Below are 19,652 nucleotides of genomic sequence, written 5' to 3'. Positions count from 1 at the left end.
GCGAGCAGGTTTCTCGGCGATAGTTGGGTGGTGAGATTGCCGCGGGTGCGGCGAGAGTCCCGAGCGAAGCATCGAGCGGAGCCTCGGCGAAGGGAAGTGCGACAGCGGCGTCGGAGTGCGGAGTCCCGCGACGGAGGGTTCTGAAGCGAGAGTTGCGCCAGAGGTGTGGCCCAGCGAGGTGTGCGGTGTGTAAAAACCGAGTGACTGAGGAATAAACATTTTTTTAATGTAATTAATTATTAGGCATTTTTAAAGATTATTTGTTAGTGATGTAAATATTGTCAATCAATAAAACTGTGTAGTAAAAACTTTATTTGGGCTATCCATTTACGAACCCAGTAGTTTTCCCACGACGATTATTGTTTTAATAATCGTAACAGGATATAAAAAAATAAGAAATATTCAGATTTGTATTTTTTTTTAATTTGAAGGAATAATATTATCATCACCTGTTCGAGACAGAGCCTTAATATTTATTTTTTCAATACACGCCACCAGGAGTGCTACTAAACACACATTAGTGCTGCTGCCATATTGTTTTCAGTAATTGATAAAAGGAGTGCAAGTGTCACATAGTAACACGCCATCTTCTATAGGGTGCCTTCGCCATATTGATTTGTTACCCTCAGTAGGAAGTGTAGGCTGTTACAGGATCAATGTAAACATTGAAATGTAAACATTGCGCCAGTACCAGCCTGGGGGCCGCCATCTTGTTTCAAGGGGGCCGCCATTGTTGTTGACCGTCGCAGCCACTGGAGGCCGCCATATTAGTTTAATCTTTAGTTACCGGAGCGCGCCACCGTCGCTCCGAAGGCGGGAATTGTATACAAAAAATCCTGGGCGGTGTGGGGATTCGATCCATGGAACGCAGCAACGTCGTGGTTAGGAGACAGACGCCTTGACCACTAGACCACGAGATCAGGTGGGAGGTGTATAATTAAATAAGGAACATATGCTTAAGTCGTTATGTTTAAATTTCGAAAAGAAATAAAATGCCATCATGTGTAATTTCCAAAAACAAATAAAATACCGCCATGTTGTATTCTTAAACCGTCATATTCAAATTTCGAAAAGAAAAGCCGCCATGTTTAATTTCCAAAAACAAACGCCGCCACACCCACACTCCCAGTATGCTTAAAACACCCACCCCCAAGAATGCCTAAAAGAAACCCCCACCATACTAGCTATGTCTAAAACATTTGCCGGTATGCTTAAATAATGCCGCCATACTAGCTATGACTATGACCCGGGAGCAACATAACCTCAAAAAGGCGCCATACTAGCAATGTCTATCCCACCCCCACCACCAGTATGCTTTAAAAAAAACAAATGTAGCCATACTAGCTATGACTTTACCTGGGAGCAACATAACCTCCAAACCCCGCGCACTGAGAGCGACCACCATGTTGTCGCCGCGAGGACATAATGTACAGTGAGAACAAAAAAGAAATCTCAAGCCATCTTATAGTACTTGTACAGAAAGAATAAAATGTAACATAAAATATTCTTTAATGGTACAAGCATAGTCAAAATAAGAATAGTTAAAAAAATGTAGATCATGTTCAAATAGTAATACGCATAGTTAAAATTTATAATATTGTACAAGCATTGTATAGTAATTGGCTCTCTACCAGTGGCATAAGCATAGTTAGGAAAAAGACTATTATTTTACGTCAAGTAAAATAAATATTGTACAAACGCTGTGTAGTTATTGGCACTCTACAAGTGGCATAAGCATAGAAATTTATTAAGCAAAGTTAGGACCCCTACAGTAAACACGTAGCGTTAAGTAATAACATATTTAAAATTGTAGGAACGCACGACCGTGGCACGATCGCCAGAAATAATCCAAATAGTGTGAAGCGACATGTACCAATAAGCATACATTAAAAAAAACTCACCGGAACGCACCCCACCCACCCCGGCGACGTGGAACAAATAAATTTAAATAAATGTTGAACAAACGTCCGTGTAGAAAAGAGTGTTGAACGATCGCTCGGGCGCCTTAGCGTTAAGTAATAAACATATTTAAAATAAAAAACCGCACGGAGTAGGCGAAGACCCAGAAAAAATCAAGAACACCGACCCGCTCAGCTGCGGCACGAAGCAAATAAGCATACATAAAAGAAAAACTCACCGGAATGCACCCAGTCCAACCCGGCGACGTGTAATTAAAAATAAAAAACGCAGACGAAAAGATATATTAAAAATAGTAACACCTATGTACGCCGTGTAGAGTGCAACCCGCACAACCGACAGCGTTTAACGATAAGTAAATTTATAAAAAATATTACAAAGCGGGAGCGCACGTCTGCACGCTGTGTAGCCACTCCTGAAACTCTTGACAAAGTCCTCGTGCGACGATAGCAAGAAAGGGAAATTTATTTTTCGACCCTGGCACACAACATTCTATACTACCTTGCAGTAGAGCCACGGAACACGCCTAAGCGTGGAACACAATTTAAAAACGTACAGCCCAGTAATACATGAAACTGCCGAATGCATGTAACAAAAATACCATAAATCAAGTGTAAATACAAAAAAAACCTATTAAAACATAATAAAACAAAACAAAACAATCAAAATGATATAGCAGACACTCACAAATGCAATACAGCGCAATGCATATAAAATCGCCAATCACATAATAAAACCTCAGCAGCGAAAACTCCCATGAAATAATACTCGCTTATTGAGACACCATGATGCAAAGAGTAAAAAATCCCTATACGTAAATAGGAAAATATAACAATCGCGGAACCGCGAGTAAACAACCAAAAGACGTAATAAAATAAACAATCAAAACCATCGACAGAAAAAGCAAGAAAGGTAATAAAAAATACTAATCCAGTAACACATTGAGGAAATAAATAAGGACGTAAACCTCTGTATCCACCCAAAAAAAATTATACCACTAGGCTAAACATAACCCATAAGTAAATCACAATAAACCAAAAAAAGTCTTTAAAAAAAATCTATCTACGAGAACAATATCATAAAACTACCATACTCTCAATTCAACACACCAAATGGCATGGCCCGATAAATGACAACACAAATAAATATCAATTACCATAAATACCTACATCCTCAAAATATGTTATTAAGCATAAGAAAAGTCTAGCGCATACGCAACAGGAAAGAACAACCAAACCCAGGGAAAGATCCGAAACCAAGACCTCCCACCCCGCAGCACCACACCAACTGAAGGAACAAGCTAAGAATGAACGAAGCGCTCATGCGATACGAAAATAGAGAACGTAAACCCTGTCAAACGAAGACACAAAAAAATAAAAAGCCAGCGGAACAAACCAAAGCCCACATAAGACTTCGCAAACGAACGGCACAACACCAGAGACAAAACATGCTATTCCCATTTGTTAAAATAAAAAATTAAGACTCACATACGAGTCTTTAGTGCTAGCCCAGCTAGTATACATTCATTAATAAATAAAATCTGTAATAGTATTTGTGTAGGCAATAATAAAGAATTAATGTAAGTACAAAGCGATATAGCCACAAGACGTTGTTAAGTAAAAAATATAGTAATAAAGTGTATGTATAACCATTAAATAATAATATATGTAAGTAAAACGTGTTATACTCTAAACTAAATATGTTAATGTTTAAGCTCTTATAGTCAAATTTTGTAGGAATATAAACATAAGTCGTTTGAACAGTCTGTGTAATACAAATGCTTATAGGTAGATCATCAGCTCTGACTAATTTATCCTTCATATAAGAAAACTAGTTCCCAGCTATAAACATACCATCGTTACTAAATAACCATACTATTTATTTATACAAAAAAATATTAAGTGCTATCCATCCTTCCCTTTCGCTCATGACATATACATAGTGTGTGTGTGTATGGTGTTCTAAAAAAGGAGTGTTGACACCCATAAAGGAATATTATATGAGTCATGTTGTACAGAAGAATGCTTAAGGTACCTTGACCAAATAAGGCCCGGGTCCAAATAAGGCCCGTCATTGAGTTTACTAGGATAGCAAGAAGGTTTTCACCGGACAAGACATGCTGCGGACAGCCTCTGGCATCTAGTGGTCAATGCAGGTACCACTTGTTGGGACGCGAACTGTTCGCCATTTTACATGCATCAGAGACCAGCAAGGAATTCGTAGTGGCTGTGGTTACTAATTTCGACGAATCGTGAAAAACGATTTCACATTAAGGTAATGTAACTGACACAAAGTATCTATATACCATTTTAAAGCCCGTAGTTTACAGAATATGTTAGTATGGTTATATATTCTGAACACTTGTTTTGTATTAAACTGTGAGTAAAACACTTAAAGAAAGTGTGTGTTTGCGACAAACTCCAAATAAGGCCCATACTGGAGAACAAAATAAGGCCTGCGGGCCTTATTTGGAACATTTGTTTTCTGAAATTTTTGTGAACAATGTAATATCGCCAACCCATTCGATAAAGCACGTGGACTGGCTGGAAGAAAATGGTTAAAACTGTTCTTACAGCGTCACCCAGAAATATCCAAGCGAAAAGTTCAAAACATGAATCCTGGTAGGGCTGCAAAGTTGAATAAGGTTATCGTGGATGATTATTTTGATAAACTGAAGGCAGTTATGACCCGTTTAGATATTTTTGACAAGCCCCAGGTAATCTACACCATTGACGAGAAAGGCTGTAGACTTACCCTCCACTAACAACAAAATGTGTATGTCAGAAAAGGAGAAAAAGGAGTCTATCTTGTAGCACCTGAACATAGTGAAGATGTGTCTATTGTATCGTGTGGGAATGCACAGGGTCAGGTCATACCACCAATGATTCTTTTTAAGGGAAAGCTATTAAATCCTGAATTGAAAGATAACTTTCCGCCTGGAACAGAGGTTGAGATGACTCAGAAAGGGTCGATGACAACAGCAACTTTCATTTCATGGATTCATCATTTTGCGAAATTCAAACCACAAGGTAACATTTTGCTTATCTTTTATGGTGTATCAACACACTTGGACATAGGCATTGTGGAAGCTTCTGAAGCCTACGGAATCACACTATTCTGCTTAGCAAGCAACACAACACATGAGCTGCAGCCTTTTGATAAATCTGTTTTCGGTCCTTATGAAACATTTTGGGATGATGAAGTGTTACTACATTGGTCAAAGCGGACAAACATTCAAGACCGCACAATAACCAAAAAGATTTTTGGGAAAATATTTAGTAGGGTTTGGACCAAAGCTGCTATGCCTAGTAATGTAGCAAGTGGGTTTTCTGCAACTGGCATTTACCCATTTGACCCTACTGTTATCCACGAGAGTGCTTACGCTCCTTCAGAACTTACCAGAATAGAAAACCCAGATGAAACAGCACAAGGATCACAGTCTGCAGCCCCAGTTCACCCAAAAGAGAGCAAGCATGGGCAGGTAAAAGAGGAAACTCGAAAAATAGCTGACAAACTAAGGTATGCAGAAGACTCATCGTCGGGAACAAGTGATTCAAGTGACTCTTCTCTTGTATCCTGTGATTGCACAGAACCCAGTCTAAACATTTCATTCAAAGATATCCTACGGACACCTGAGGTGATGAAAAAGAATAATGTAAATCGAAAAAAATCGCTTGATTACAAAGCTGTTGAGGTAACGAAGACATTATTTGAAGACAAAATGAAGACTCGGAATGATCAAAATCAAGACAACAAGCCAGGCAATGCTGCCCCGGAAGTTCCAATGTTAAAAGCAATAAAAAACACTCTGAACCTGCCACACAAATAAATCTTGCTATTGGATCGAGTGACACGAAGAAGAAAGGAAAATAAGCCTGGTATTGTTTCATTTGCACAGAGGACAGAATTGCTGACATGAGACTGTGTGTAAAGTGTAGCCATTATGTTCATGAAGAATGTGTGGGGCTTAATGCTAAGGACAAAATACCAAATTTCATTTGCCCAGTTTGTGCTTGTAGGCTACTTAGTTTCACAGTCATATTGTGTACCAACATGTTCATTTTCAGCTGTGACTTTTCTTTAAAATTTCTGGTTTGTGATTCGAGTGCGAACTTTTAGTATTTACATGTTCAGCTGTAGGAATTTTAATATTTATCGATAGAGGTTCTAAAATGTTACAATGTAATTCAAATTATCTGAATGTGAACTACCACCATTGCACCTTGTTATGTATAGATAATTTCAGTACACTTTATTGTTATTTGACTTCAATTGGCAGTTATTTAAACATGGGCCTTATTTGGTACTGCTTCTGGGCCTTATTCGGAACAGGTGTTCCTAATATGGCCCTTTGCATCATTTGTGGATAATGTCTTTTGGTACATACAACTAGCTTACTTTTGGTTATTCTGATCATGTATTATCGAAGTACACATGTTTAAGAAGGCTGCTGTCCAACATTCATAATTTTTACTATCTTCATATTATTTTTTTTAAATTTTATAATTAAGGAGGGCCTTATTTGGATAACTTACCTTATAAGATTATTGTTAACTTTCCATCAAGGCTAGATAAAAACAATCCCTATATAGTAGTAGATGAATAATCAGAGACCAACTATAGACTTCATACTAGTAAATAATAATTAAGGATTTTTTAGGGTAAATAAAAAAAATAACCTATATAACTACATCCCAATAAGCATAGGAAGTTTCTGACGTTAATAACAAAACGTAAAATAAAAGGTTACTGGTTCAGTTTTAAATAAAAACTATATTCTACTACTATGCATTCCATTAAGCATAGGAAGCACTATAATCCCATTCCGACGAAACCTGAATAAAACACACCAGTAATGTTTGTGAAAGAACACACAAGGAGATTCATATTAATAACCACTTAGCCAAAATCGTTTACAGAATAACAGACACAGCAATTCCATGCCTCAAACACCGCTTCAACGAAGGTCCAGAACACAACAGTCTCCTCGGCGGACCACTAGTAACTTTCACATTGCTTGAGGGCAGACGGAAATAAGTATTGTTTAATACAAACACGCAGCGTCCTCCGAACACAAGCCTCCATCTGTATTGCTGGATAAAATAATATTTTAAAATATGTTAAAAAACAAGTATGCCTTGCAAACTATTAATTAGCCACCCATGCCTTTAAACCAAGTAACGTGAATGACGAAGTCCGACAACGACTTTCAAATGACAAGGAATAAAGAAGGAAATAATATTTACATGAAAGTAAACATGTGGTGTAAGAATACTAATTGCCCACCAACTATGTACTACCTACTAGTGCTAATCCATTTATTGCCAGACATAATATAACCAATTTTTTTATATACAATAAATATAGTGTCAGGAAAATACTAAAAAAAATAAGTATTGAAATAACTGAAGCGTTTACACAAACAAAACTGTATATTCCTCATCATAAACGATCCTTGAATTTGTACCCCCACATAGACAATTCGTTAATATTACCATAATATCGTTATCAGTAATAATTAACAAGACAACTCGAAAAAAACCAAACAACGCCTACAGGTATATTGCAACTTACATCGAAACGACCACAGGATGCCCAACCCAAGACTCAAACCCAAACACTTCATAAACCCACAGAGATAGCCAGGAGAAATTACAATCCATATACTACAGATGCTGTACTAATAATACACATTTATACCAATGAGAACAGGTGTAACCGCCATAACTGATAGTAGTATATAAAAGATACAATACATTAATACCACAGCCTCAAAAAAAAAACTCAAAACAGGAGAGTGAACTAAAAGAGCAATTTCAAAAGTCTAAACTGAACAGAAAATTAGGTAAATATTGACGTATACACATGAGAGTACAAGTAAGTAGAAATATATAATTTAAAAATTACACTTCCTAGCGTAAGAAAAAAATGCATTCAGAAAGACCAGACATCGCTTTCCCATCACAAAATGTTCGATGGTGATTGTCACAATCCCTAATAACATACCTGCGAAATAGAAAGAGTTAAAGACACGGACTATAAAATGACAACCAACCACTCGTTAAAGACGTGTAAAAGTTAAAGGACTAGGCTAAATTAATATAATGAAGCCTCATATACGTTTGCGACAAAACAAGTTTCCTATACTAAAAGTCACACCCCAAATAAATTAAATTCATCATCTAAAAGAAAAAAGTTTTTTTGTTCACCTAAACGAAACCTAAGTTCAAAAAACCCATATGGAAAAAAGATTCAGCATTATAATTAAGAATATTGAAAGGAATTTCGAACTCTAGAGACCCATGGTATTCGCACAACTCATTTTAATTAAATTATGATTGTTCGCAAACAAGTTGAGAAAAAAAATGGAATAGTTTAAGGAATTCGATGTTTGCTCTTTAAAGTGCTATGTAGTGACAAGAAACGAGAAATACGGAATTATGTATATTTAGATACCAACCATACAATTATAACCATTTTAAATATGAAACATATAAAAAAAATCCTCGCGTATGTCGTATATCTAGAACCATACTGTCACCAGTAGTTCCCTGCACACATAATGAAGTAATAATAAACATCCAGTGGTTACAAACAGAAAAATTACAAAAAATATGCACTTAACAATGAGTTTGGTTATTCAGAAGCATATAGTAATAAATATACAATTGAAAAGCAAACCAAATTGCCAATAATATGGAATCACTTAAAAAAAAAAGAAAACAAAGTTCAGACATTACAAACACAGAAAGGTTAGACAACGCAAGTAGATCAGTAAAAGCTTCAAAGACCAATTCCCTCGCGGATAAAGGATGATAATCATTGCAGTAGCACACATTGTCCCACATATGTATCGAAACACAGGGTTATCGTAACACACACACATACACACGACTTCCAGGATGTTAACACCATCATGTTTGAACCTTTATACTTATTTTTTAAATTTAAATTTACATTGATTAACAACGAGAAACTTAATATATAGATATACATACAGCAGCACCGATAGTAGCTAAACACAACACTCTTAATAGAATATTCTCCATCACGTTCACAAACCCATCCGTGAAATAAAAATGAAGCAGCCAAGAAAAAGTATCGATATAAAGACCTTAAACTCTGCCGGCCACCGCAACCCAGCATGAGTTGCCAGACGTGTCCTTCACAGACAGAAGGGGTTGCCAGTGCGCAACCAATATGTAATTATTGTAAAAAGACTCAATTAAAACAATCAAACATGTACGTTAAATCAGGCGAGCATTCTCATAGTTTAAGTGAAAACAGGCCAGAACACAACTTGGTAACATAATATTAGCTATTCCTAAACCTTAAATATGTACATACAATGTAAGAAATCGCATTAGCCAATTTACACTCATATTCCACAAAATATAAGTTCACCGAGATACAATGACACACGAATATATGCATGAATGATAGATAAGTACTATACAATCCCCCAAAATTCAAAACATATATATATGTATATATATATCAAAGTACACTTTCAATACTAACCCCAATGAAGCAGAAAATTCTAATACACCCCAAGCATTCTATGTATATATGAAAGTAAGCACATATCACAATTGAACTAGAAAAATAAATATAAAAAAAAGGTAGCGAACACACAGACAAATATTCATCATAGCATCATTGTGTGAAAAGAAGATAGTACCATCAATTTCATCTCTACAGCCACATGCATTAAGAATATATATATATATATATATATATATATATATATATATATATATATAATTATACTTTTATAAACCACACAGGAAACATGTGTAGCAAAATTAGGAGGATAAAATTACAATGTATTTAAAAAAATATATAATTACAACTATTAAAAAGTATGTGTGCTAACTCACAATTGTAAAACCATTAATGTAAACTTACAAAACCTCTCTCTTCATATCTCTCTCTCTTTCTCTCTCTCTTTTTCTCTCTTCCTCTCGCTTATTCGCTCTATATACTGGTTGCGAAATTCCACGATTGATACAATTAACTTAGAGATAACCCCCACACCGATGCATTGTAACGTCAAATACTTTCCGCTTTTGAGAGGGAAACGAGAGCAACACGAGAACACTCGCAGGCTCACAGCAACGTCCGCCACATTTACACACAGAACTAACCACTCGTTCCCACCGGAGGGATACGAACCCCGAGCAAAAAGGCAAATACCTCCGCTTAAACACAATAACAAGTAACTTAAATGTAGAACGACAGTGCTAACGCGAGCAAACACATTGGTTAAAAAAACTATTTTAGAATAATGAAAGCAATACGCTCTTCAATTCTGTGTCTCAACTCTGTAAAATCATTACGTAGCGGCGGCAATTTTAAAACTTATTTTATAAAGAACCCTAAAGGAAAAAAAAATTCTCAAAGTAAATGATGAAAACAAAAACATAGTATTTGTCGGTCGATGGTATTGAAATAATGTGAGATAAAACATTTAAATAATGTTAAATAAATCTATTCAATTTTTTTTACTATAAAATGACTGCATTTATAACCATAAGTTTTTGATAATAATTCAACAAATCAACGTAGCTTTAATTAATTAAAAGTTGAAATACTAAATTCTTAAAATAAATGTATTTCCTTTAACAAATTAACATAAAGATTTAAATTAATTTTAAAAAAAAAGTTTAGTAATAAATTTTAAAATCTATTCATTTTATTTTATTATAAAACGACTCTGCTTTTAACCATTAGTTTTTGATAATTTTCAACAAATAAACAAAAAATTTAATTATTAAAAAATTAATTTATAACAATATTCTTAAAAAAAATTTTGCTGCTGCAAAATTTTTTTTTTAAGAATATTATTATAAATTTTAAATTAATGCATGTTACTGTAGATATGAAATTGATGGTACTATCTTCTTTCCACCCCATGATGCTATGATGAATATTTGTCTGTGTGTTCGCTACCTTTTTTTTATATATATATTTTTCTAGTTCAATTGTGATATGTGCTTACTTTCATATATACATAGAATGCTTGGGGTGTATTAGAATTTTCTGCTTCATTGGGGTTAGTATGGAAAGTGTACTTTGATATATATATATATATATATATATATATATATATATATATATATACATATATATGCATATATATACACATATATATGTTTTGAATTTTGGGGGGTTGTATAGTACTTATCTATCATTCATGCATATATTCCTGTGTCATTGTATCTCGGTGAACTTATATTTTGTGGAATATGAGTGTAAATTGGCTAGTGCGATTTCTTACATTGTATGTATTTAAGGTTTAGGAATAGCTAATATTATGTTACCAAGTTGTGTTCTGGCCTGTTTTCACTTAAACTATGAGAATGCTCGCCTGATTTAACGTACATGTTTGATTGTTTTAATTGAGTCTTTTACAATAATTACATATTGGTTGCGCACTGGCAACCCCTTCTGTCTGTGAAGGACATGTCTGGCAACTCATGCTGGGTTGCGGTGGCCGGCAGAGTTTAAGGTCTTTATATCGATACTTTTTCTTGGCTGCTTCATTTTTATTTCACTGATGGGTTTGTGAACGTGATGGAGAATATTCTATTAAGAGTGTTGTGTTTAGCTACTATCGGTGCTGCTGTATGTATATCTATATATTAAGGTTCTCGTTGTTAATCAATGTAAATTTAAATTTAAAAAATAAGTATAAAGGTTCCAAACATGATGGTGTTGACATCCTGGAAGTCGTGTGTGTGTGTGTGTGTGTGTTACGATCTAACCCTGTGTTTCGATACATATGTGGGACAATGTGTGCTACTGCAATGATTATCATCCTTTATCCGCGAGGGAATTGGTCTTTGAAGCTTTTACTGATCTACTTGCGTTTTCTAACCTTTCTGTGTTTGTAATGTCTGAACTTTGTTTTCTTTTTTTTTTTTAAGTTATTCCATATAATTGGTAATTTGGTTTGCTTTTCAATTGTATATTTATTATTATATGCTTCTGAATAACCAAACTCATTGTTAAGTGCATATTTTTTGTAATTTTTCTGTTTGTAACCACTGGTTGTTTATTATTACTTCATTATGTGTACAGGGAACTACTGGTGACAGTATGGTTCTAGATATACGACATACGCGAGGATTTTTTTTATATGTTTCATATTTAAAATGGTTATAATTGTATGGTTGGTATCTAAATATACATAATTCCGTATTTCTCGTTTCTTGTCACTACATAGCACTTTAAAGAGCAAACATCGAATTCCTTAAACTAATCCATTTTGTTTTCTCAACTTGTCTGCGAACATACATAATTTAATTAAAATGAGTTGTGCGAGGACCATGGGTCTCTAGAGTTCGAAATTCCTTTCAATATTCTTAATTATAATGCTGAATCTTTCTTCCGTATGGGTTTTAAGAACTTAGGTTTCGTTTAGGTGAACAAAAAAACTTTTTTCTTTTAGATGATGAATTTAATTTATTTGGGGTGTGACTTTTAGTATAGGAAACTTGTTTTGTCGCAAACGTATATGTTGCTTCATTATATTCATTTAGCTTAGTCCTTTAACTTTTACATGTCTTTAAAGAGTGGTTGGTTGTATTTTTATAGTCCGTGTCTTTAACTCTTTCTATTTCGCAGGTATGTTATTAGGGATTGTGACAATCACCATCGAACATTTTGTGATGGGAAAGCGATGTCTGGTCTTTCTGAATTCATTTTTTTCTTATGCTAGGTAGTGTAATTTTTAAATTATATATTTCTACTTACTTGTACTCTCATGTGTATACGTCAATATTTACCTAATTTTCTGTTCAGTTTAGACTTTTGAAATTGCTCTTTTAGTTCACTCTCCTGTTTTGAGTTTTTTTTTTGAGGCTGTGGTATTAATGTATTGTATCTTTTATATACTACTTTCAGTTATGGCGGTTACACCTTTTCTCATTGGTATACATGCGTCTTTTTAGTACAGCATCTGTAGTATATGGATTGTAATTTCTCCTGGCTATCTCTGTGGGTTTATGAAGTGTTTGGGTTTGAGTCTTGGGTTGGGCATCTTGTGGTCGTTTCGATGTAAGTTGCAATATGCCTGTAGGCGTTGTTTGGTTTTTTTTTTAGTTGTCTTGTTGTTTATTACTGATAACGATATTATGGTAATATTAACGATTTGTCTATGTGGGGGTACAAATTCAAGGATCTTTTATGATGAGGAATATATAGTTTTGTTTGTGTAAACGCTTCAGTTATTTCAATACTTATTTTTTTTAGTATTCTCCTGACACTATATTTATTTTATATAAAAAAATTGGTTATTTTATGTCTGGCAATAAATGGATTAGCACTAGTAGGTAGTACATAGTTGGTGGGCAATGAGTATTCGTACATTACATGTTTACTTTCATGTAAATATTATTTCCTTCTTTATTCCTTGTCACTTGAAAGTCGTTGCCGGGCTTCGTCATTCACGTTACTTGGTTTAAAGTATTGGGTGGCCTAATTAATAGTTTGCAAGGCATTCTTGTTGTTTTACATATTTTAATATATTGCTTTATCCAGCATTACAGCTGGAGGCTTGTGTTCGGAGGACGCTGCGTGTTTGTATTAAACAATACTTATTTCCGTCTGCCCTCCGGCAATGTTAAGTTACTAGTGGTCCGCCGAGGCGACTGTTGTGTTCTGGACCATCGTCGAAGCGAAGCGGTGTTTAAGGCGTGGAATTGCTATGTCCGTTATTAATATGTTATGATTCTCCTCGTGTGTTCTTTCACAAACATTACTGATATGTTCTATTCAGGTTTCGTTGGAATGTGATTATAGTGCTTCCTATGCTTAATGGGATTCGTAGTAGTAGAATATAGATTTTATTTAAAACTGAACCAGTAACCTTTTATTTTACGTTTGGTTATTAAAGCCAGAGCTTCCTATGCTTATTGGGATGTAGTTAAATAGGTTCTTATATTTACCCCGGTATATCCTTAATTATTATTTACTAGTTGGAGGTCTATAGTTGGTCTCTGATTATTCATCTACCACTATATAGGGATTGTTTTTATCTAGCCTTGATGGAAAGTTATCAATAATCTTATAAGCATTCTTACTATACAACATGACTCATGTAATATTTTTTATGGGTGTCAATACTCCTTATTTAGAACACCACACACACTCTATGTATATGTCATGAGCGAATGGGAAGGATGGACAGCACTTAATATTTGTTGTATAATTAGTATGGTTATTTAATAACGATAATATGACTATTTCAAATTAGTTAGCAGTATATTGCGGTCTTTATACTTGCAATGATACATAGTTTATTAGAATAACATGCTTTATTTATAGCCTGGAACTAGTTTACTTATATGAAGGACAAATTAGTCAGAGCTAATGATTTACCTATAAGCATATGTATTACACTGACCGTTAAAACGACTTATGTTTATATTCCTACAAAGTATTACTATAAGAGCTTACACATTAACATATTTAGTTTAGGGTATAACACGTTTTACTTACATATATATTATTTAATGGTTATACATACACTTTATTACTATATTTTTTACTTAACAACATCTTGTGGCTATATCGCTTTGTACTTATATTACTTCTTATGTATTGCCTACACAAATACTATAACAGATTTTATTTATTAATGAATGTATACTAGCTGGGCTAGCAATAAAGACTCGTATGTGAGTCTTATTTTTTTTTAACAAAGAATAGCATGTTTTGTCTCTTGTGTTGTGCCGTTCGTTTGCATGGTTTTATGTGGGCATTGGTTTGTTTCGCTGGCTTTTTAATTTTTGTTTCTTCGTTTGACAGGGTTTACGTTCTCGTATTTTTCGTATCGCATGATCGCTTCGTTCATTCTTAGCTTGTTCCTTCAGTTGGTGTGGTGCTGCGGGGTGGGAGGTCTTGGTTTCGGATCTTTCCCTGGGTTTGGTTGTTCTTTCCTGTTGTGTATGCGCTAGACTTTTCTTATGCTTAATAACATATTTTGAGGATGTAGGTATTTATGGTAATTGATATTTATTTGTGTTGTCATTTATCGGGCCATGCCATTTGGTATGTTGAATTGAGAGTGTGGAAGTTTTATGATATTGTTCTCGTAGATAGATTTTTTTTAAAGACTTTTTTGGTTTATTGTGATTTACTTATAGGTTATGTTTAGCCTAGTGGTATACCTAATTTTTTTGGGGGGATACAGAGGTTTCCGTCCTTATTTATTTCCTCAATGTGTTACTGGATTAGTATTTTTTATTACCTTTCATGCTTTTGCTGTCGATGGATTTGATTGTTTATTTTATTACGTCTTATGGTTGTTTTCTCGTGGTTCCGTGATTGTTATATTTTCCTATTTACGTATAGGGATTTTTTACTCTTTGCATCATGGTGTTTTAATAAGCGAGTATTGTTTCATGGGAGTTTTCGCTGCTGAGGTTTTATTATGTGATTGGCGATTTCAAATGCATTGCGCTGTATTGCGTTTGTGAGTGTCTGCTATATCATTTTGATTGTTTCGTTTTGTTTTATTATGTTTTAATAGGTATATTTAGTATTTGCACTTGATTTATGGTATTTTTGTCACATGCATTCGGCAGTTTCATGTATTACTGGGCTGTACGTTTTTAAATTGTGTTCCACGCTTAGGCGTGTTCCGTGGCTCTACTGCAAGGTAGTATAGAATGTTGCGTGCCAGGGTCGAAAAACGACTTTCCCCTTCTCGCTATCGTCGCACGAGGACTTTGTCAAGAGTTTCAGGAGTGGCTACACAGCGTATAGACGTGCGCTCCCGCTTTGTGATATTTTTTATAAATTTACTTATCGTTAAACGCTGTCGGTTGTGCGGGTTTCACTCTACACCGGGTACATAGGTGTTACTATTTTTAATATATCTTTTCGTCTGCGTTTTTTATTTTTAATTACACGTCGCCGGGTTGGACTGGGTGCATTCCGGTGAGTTTTTCTTTTATGTATGCTTATTTGCTTCGTGCTGCAGCTGAGCGGTTCGGTGATCGTGATTTTTTCTGGGTCTTCGCCTACTCCGTGCGGTTTTTTATTTTAAATATGTTTATTACTATACGCTAAGGCGCCCGAGCGTTCGTTCAACACTCTTTCCTACACGGACGTTTGTTCAACATTTATTTAAATTTAATTGTTCCACGTCGCCGGGGTGGGTGGGGTGCGTTCCGGTGAGTTTTTTTTAATGTATGCTTATTGGTATATGTCGCTTCACACTATTTGGATTATTTCTGGCGATCGTGCCGCGGTCGAGCGTTCGTACAATTTTAAATATGTTATTACCTAATGCGACGTGTTAACTGTAGGGGTCCTAACTTTGCTTAATAAATTTCTATGCTTATGCCACTGGTAGAGAGCCAATAACTACACAGCGTTTGTACAATATTTATTTTACTTGACGTAAAATAATAGTCTTTGTCCTAACTATGCTTATGCCACTGGTAGAGAGCCAATTACTATACAATGCTTGTACAATATTATAAATTTTAACTATGCTTATTACTATTGGAATGTGATCTACATTTTTTTAACTATTCTTATTTTGACTATGCTTGTACCATTAAAGCTTATTTAATGTTACAATTTTTCTCTTCTGGACAAGTACTATAAGATGGCTTGAGATTTCTTTTTTGTTCTCACTGTACATTATGTCCTCGTGGCGACAACATGGTGGTCGCTCTCTGTGCGCGGGGTTTGGAGGTTATGTTGCTCCCAGGTAAAGTCATAGCTAGTATGGCTGCATTTGTTTTTTTGAAGCATACATAGACATAGCTAGTATGGCATCTTTTTGAGGTTATGTTGCTCCCGGGTCATAGTCATAGCTAGTATGGCAGCATTATTTAAGCATACTGGCAAATGTTTTAGACATAGCTAGTATGGCGGTGGTTTCTTTTAGGTATACTTGGGGGTGGGTGTTTTAAGCATACTGGGAGTGTGGGTGTGGCGGCATTTGTTTTTGGAAATTAAACATGGTGGCATTTCTTTTCGAAATTTGAATATGACGGTTTAAGCATACAAAATGCCGGTATTTTATTTGTTTTTGGAAATTACACATGATGGCATTTTATTTCTTTTCGAAATTTAAACATACCAACTTAAGCATATGTTCCTTATTTAATTCTACACCTCCCACCTGATCTCGTGGTTTAGTGGTCAAGGCGTCTGCCTCCTAACCACGGCGTTGCTGCGTTCCACGGATCGAATCCCCCTACCGCCCAGGATTTTTTGTATACAATTCTCGCATTCGGAGCGACAGTGGTGCGCTCGGTTAGCTAAATGTTGAACTAATATGGCGGCCTCCAGTGGCTACGACGGTGGCGTGCCCTGGTTACCATAGTCAACAACAATGGCGGTCCCCATGAAACAAGATGGCAGCCCCCAGGCTGGTACTGGCGCAATGTTTACATTGATCCAGTAACAGCCTACACCTCCTACTACCCTCTAGAGTGCAGTAAATATTTATTGCAAGGGCGTTCACCAACTTGTTGGCTGTCTTGGCCGTTATTAAGAAAATCTTTAATTTTTAAGCAAGAAAATCGGGAAAAATTCTAAAATTCACCAAAAAATCGCTTATTAAAATAATGATTGATTCGTTATATTCCTGTCTATGGTTCGATAGTTGATCAATGGCAAAAAAAAGTAATTTTATAAAATCAATTATAAAAAAATGTAATGAAAAATCTTCAATTGGCTTAAATTCTTAGCCTACCAGCCTTCAGTAAGCCAATAAGGACATACTGACAGCCATCATGGAAATTCGATATATTTGAACTAGAAATTTAAAATAAATCTAAAAATCATCATTAAATTACTCATTAGTGTACTAACTGATTCGATCGATTTCGGTCCTTGGTTAGATTCCTGGACGATGCAAAAAAAGGTAATTTAAGAAAATAATCACTTATAAAAAATCATGGTAAACAATTCTAAAAGTGACTTAAATTCCTAGTCTACCAGCCTCCAGTAAGCCAATGATGGCTTATTGGAAATTCGTAATATGTGAACATAAATTCGGAAAAAATTCCAAAAATCATCAAATAATCACTTAATAATCTACTAATTTATTCGTTCTGTTTATGTTCGGTTCGATCCTAAAGGATAAAAAAAAGTTAATTTAATTAAAATTACTTTTATAGTGACAGGTTCAAGCAATAAAACATCAAAATTAAGAATAAAAAATATATTATGTAATTTCTACAAGTACAAAAAAACACAATCAAATTACAAGAGTTTCTTATTTTCTACAGTCGTCTAAGAAGGCGAAGCCAGACCTTTACATGCATTGACATGTGTTTTCAGGGCAGTTCTACTTGACAGTCAATTACCCAGGCACATCCAGTCAGCAACAAGGCACCCGAATTTAGATTACCAGACCCAATCAACCGATTGGTCAGGCTAACATGACTAATTGCTTGCCAGGCACGTTCATTCGTTGGCCAGACACATCCAGTTGGTGGCTAGGTACATAAATTCAGTAGCTGATATGTCTTATTTTCGATACATAAAATACATAAAATACATTTCAAACAGGTTATGTAAGACATCAAATATATAAAACAGATGACTCCGAACCACGAGGCTAATCGACCTGACTACAGACCTAACGATCCAATTGACGAAAAACATGTATGTGCTCGAAGAGTTCCAATACTTCAAAGCTCCAAATCTCCAACAGCTCCAATGCTTCAACAGCTCTAAGTACTCCAATGCTCAAATGGTTTCAATTGATCCAAATGCTTCAAAGCTCCAACTGTTCCAAAGACCAACAGCTCCAAAACTCCAACAGCTCCAAGTGCTCCAATGCTCCGATTTCTCTAAATACTTCAAAGCTCCAAAGCTCAAATGGCTCCAAAGATCCAGCAGCTCCAAGTGCTCCAATTCTCCAACAGCTCTAAGTACTCCAATGGTCCAATTATTCCAAATGCTTTAAAGCTCCAATACTCCAACTGTCCAATGCTCCAACAGTTCCAAGTGCTCCAAATGCTTTAAAACTCCAAAGCTCCAACTTCATTAAAGCTCGAAAAGTACTAAAGCTCTCAACAGCTCCAATTTTTCAAAGTATTCTAATCGGTCTAAGTGCTCCAAAAAGACACAATTTGTTATATATAGATTAGAGTATGTTCCTTTAAATAACATTGTTTAGTAATTGCTTTATTCAAATTATAACAACATTTATAATGGGGCAAATTCACTGGTCGATCGCAACTCGGGCAACAATCGATATGCCAGTGGTGGCTGGCATTCATGGTATTGCACTCGCTTACCTGGCACTATACTGTGCGCATACTGAACGCGCACACAGGTATACATATCCGGGCGAGGCTGCATTGTGCCATAACCACCTGGGTGTTTAAGAGGAGCACCTATGGTTGGCATCAAGTGCCCCCTTCTCCTGAGGCCACTATAATAATCGACACCCCTGTCACATGCACTGACTTGTCGCACTGTGTCCCACACTGGCTAATTGGCGTTTTGTCAGGGGACAGCTGATCTCTTGTGCTTCCTGAGCTGACACTTTCGGTTGGACATATTGGTAGAATAGCAACATTACACTAAATTGGGGTACATTGGGGGTCGGCACACAGTTCCCCTCCACATGTGTGTGTCTCCACTCGAAATCCCTATTATGGAATGGGGTTGTGTAAGCTCGGTTAGACTGTCGCAGCCCTTCGGGCTGATCCATTCCTGGGGTGCAGGGCCTCCCTTGGTTCCTTTGCTGAGGT

Source organism: Bacillus rossius, chromosome 1 (assembly GCF_032445375.1).
Source record: "Bacillus rossius redtenbacheri isolate Brsri chromosome 1, Brsri_v3, whole genome shotgun sequence".
In the NCBI taxonomy this organism is placed as follows: Eukaryota; Metazoa; Arthropoda; class Insecta; order Phasmatodea; family Bacillidae; genus Bacillus; species Bacillus rossius.
This window is presented reverse-complemented; position numbering follows the sequence as displayed.